Source organism: Oryza brachyantha, chromosome 12, assembly GCF_000231095.2.
Source record: "Oryza brachyantha chromosome 12, ObraRS2, whole genome shotgun sequence".
Taxonomy (NCBI): domain Eukaryota; kingdom Viridiplantae; phylum Streptophyta; class Magnoliopsida; order Poales; family Poaceae; genus Oryza; species Oryza brachyantha.
This window is the reverse complement of record NC_023174.2, coordinates 10,819,839-10,823,278: the sequence shown is the minus strand read 5'-3', so window position 1 is coordinate 10,823,278 and position 3,440 is coordinate 10,819,839. Positions and strand designations below refer to the sequence as shown.

At 39.0% G+C, this 3,440-nt stretch overlaps 1 pseudogene; it reads left to right on the top strand.

Moving 5' to 3' along the window:
• Window positions 1–320: 320 nt before the first annotated feature.
• On the top strand, window positions 321–2,992 carry LOC107305399 (annotated as a pseudogene).
• Window positions 2,993–3,440: the final 448 nt, after the last annotated feature.

The following is a 3,440-nucleotide window of genomic DNA, read 5'->3' as shown; positions in this document are numbered from 1 at the left end:
TTAATGATGCGTGGCATGAGAAGCAACTCATCCATGAGCTCAGAATATTTCAAGACAAGAGGTAATAGAATTTAAAACCTTCATAATTTCTATGTTGGAATTGTCGTAACATTGCAATGGTTGTGACTAATAGCATGTGTCACCCCATATTAATAGGTATCTCATCGTTATTGACGACATATGGGACAGATCGGCTTGGAAAATTCTCTAATGTGGTTTTGTTGATAGATGTGCTGGTAGCTGTGTAATAACAACCACTCGCAACCTTGATGTTGCTGAACATATAGGCGGCGTATACAAGTTGAATCAGCTCTCCGATGATTACTCCAAGCAACTGTTTTATAAACGAATAAGTGACACTGAAGATAGATGTCCGCCTCAACTGAAGAAAATCTCAAATCAAATTCTCAAGAAATGCGGCGTTAGCGATCATTACAATATCTAGTTTATTAGTTAACAGGCCAACAACAGAGGCTGCATGGATTCATGTTCGAGATTCCATTGGATCTGGGCTTGACAAAAATAGAGATCTTGAAGAGATGAGAAGAATATTGTCCCTTAGTTTTTATGATCTGCCTTCCAATCTCAAAACTTGCTTTTTGTATCTATCCGTATATCCAGAGGATTCAGAAATCAAGGTTGACGAACTGATATGGACATGGGCTGCTGAAGGTTTTATCCATGTGAAGCACGGGCAGGGCATTCGGGAACTCGGTCATAGTTACTTCATTGAGCTTATCAATAGAAGCATGATCCAGCCAGCATATATTTTAAGGGATGGGCGAATATGGACTTGTCGTGTTCATGATATGGTCCTTGACTTAATCAGAGCATTATCAGTAGATGAAAATTTTGTTACCATACTAGATGATGAGCAATACAAACCATTGCCCAAAAAGATGCGCAGGTTATCCATTCAAAAGAGCAACAGCGATGACAAAGTTCGTTATCCAACCATGAGCTTTTCCCAGATAAGGTCACTTGCTGCATTCAGCCATATTAACCAGGTCCCATCCCTAAAGATATTCCATGTGTTACGTGTACTGAATTTACGTAGATGTGAATACATAGAGAACTGCCACCTTCATGTTTTGGTGCATTTGGTTCACCTGAGGTATGTTGGACTGGGATCTACTCGTATTACTGATCTTCCTGAACAAATTAGAAATCTGCAATTTTTGCAGACACTAAATGTGCGATGCCCCCAAATAAGACAATTGCCAGCTGGCATTATTGAACTTACTCGACTGATTCGGCTACATGTGGACTTCCCAGTGCTGCTACCAGATGGTTTTGGGAATATGAGATGTCTACAAGAGCTATCATCGGTAAATATTGGCAGGTCTCCAAATATTTTGAAGGATATAGCCAGTTTAGCCGAACTGAGATTACTTCGTATTTACTTTGATACCTGGGATAAGAGCTATGAGAAGCCGTTGACTGACTGCTTACACAATTTGGGTCGCAACAACATCGAATATTTATATATTCTCACATCACCAAGTTTACGGGATAATCGACATTCCCTGGATTGTATGTTGGGCTTTTACCTGGGCTGCTCCACAACTCCGAGAGTTTCATGCATCCTACAGTATATTCTCTACACTACCGAGATGGATCCCCTCACTTTTGAACCTCTCTGAGTTGAGAATTAGACTAAAGAGTGCAACACAGGAGGATATCCATATACTTGGAGATTTACCTTCTCTTTCCATCCTAGACCTACATATTGAAAGAGCCCTCGAAGAAATACTGCTCGTTAGTAGTGCTCACCCCTTCAGGTGTCTTAGTTTTCTGCTGTTTAGCAACGATGTCTTGGGTCATCTGGCATTTGCACAAGGAACAATGGAAAGGCTTCAAGAACTCAAGGTTCACTCTGCAGTGAGGAAGACAGCAGATGTGTGTGGTGCTTTCAGTTGCAGCATCTTTGAGAACTTAACAGCTCTTATGGACGTCACTATGTATATTGACTGCAGCAGTGCGACGATTCAGGAGGTGGAGGATGCAGAGGCTGCCATCAAGAACGCAGCAGAAATCCATCCCAACCGTCCCAGACATTCGATGGGTAGATGGCGGACACACGATATGATAATAAAAGATGAAGTGGAGCAGAACTGATTCCTCCTACCAAGCATTAATTAATTTGGTATTTTCTTCCATTTCAATTCCATGCTGCCTTGTAAAATTTAATATATTCTGGGCGATCTAGCACAGCAAAGGTCGAGTAATCCACTGATGGTGTACATAGCCTTAAGCACATAGTTCAAGCTCGAGGTAATGTTGTGCAAAATAATGTCATTAATAATTTTTTCATGTTTGAAGACCTTTTACTATGTGTGGAATGTAAAATAAAATATTCCCCGTTCGATTCATATATGACGAAGGGATGCCCTAAATTGTCTTAATATTTTGCATTTTTAATTTAATTGTTCATTTTCAATTTAATTCATCTGTATATTTATATTTATAATGAAAAATGTGCTTGACATGTACTTTATTTCTAGTTTGCTAAATTAGTCTACCACAGTAATTGGCCTTAATTATTTTTTTTCTTAACTGGATGCATTTTATTTCTCTGGGCAGCAAGATGGTACACGGAGAAGGATCACCAAGGAAGCCTACCAGAGCTACATATCTGGGACTCGTGCGTTGTGTTGGTTCAATATTCAATCATCGTGTTAAGGCCTGCTTGGAATGCTGGTAATGTCATAGATTTTCGAATGAAGTTCCAAATAAACCAATTCAATTCATTCACGAACATTGGATTTTTCTCCTTTTTTGTTTAAAGACATTTTATTATTTGTATTTTGCTCTCATGAGCATGTGCATGTTTGAGGCCATTTTACTACCCGTAATATTGTCTTGGTGTGGTGTCAGACAGTAAAAAAAACCACTGTGGTATGTGAAAGGGCACGTAGTTAGCGGTTCGAACACTATCAAGTAACACCTCTAGGATCTGAGTTCACTCCCCACGGAAGCTAATTTCAGATTTTGTTAAAAAAGGTCACTTGGTTCAAGAAACATCTATGGAGAGTAGGATCTCATATATGGCTAGGAAATCGGTGTGCAGATTTGATGAGGAGGCTTCAATCTTCTACTTTCCTTTCCCCTCATGGTTTCACAAGACTGATGTAAGGGCATGTAGTTTATTAGGTGACTCTCACAGTCGCCATTAGTCGACTATCTCAGTTGGTATGTAAGTAAATTTTGTGACGTGGAGAAAAGAGAGGGAGAGAGAGAAAAGTTGTTGTCATGCATGGCAATAACTTAAAGTCGATTCTTAGCATTTATTAAATAAATCTTTCTTGTATAAGAGTGGATAAAAAAGAGACTAGCATAACAAAAAATATTTTGTACGTATCATTGTAAAATAAATTCTTGTTGTTGACATGGATCAGATAAAAGTCGATAATAGGCTTTACCTTTAAACATAGCCTAAT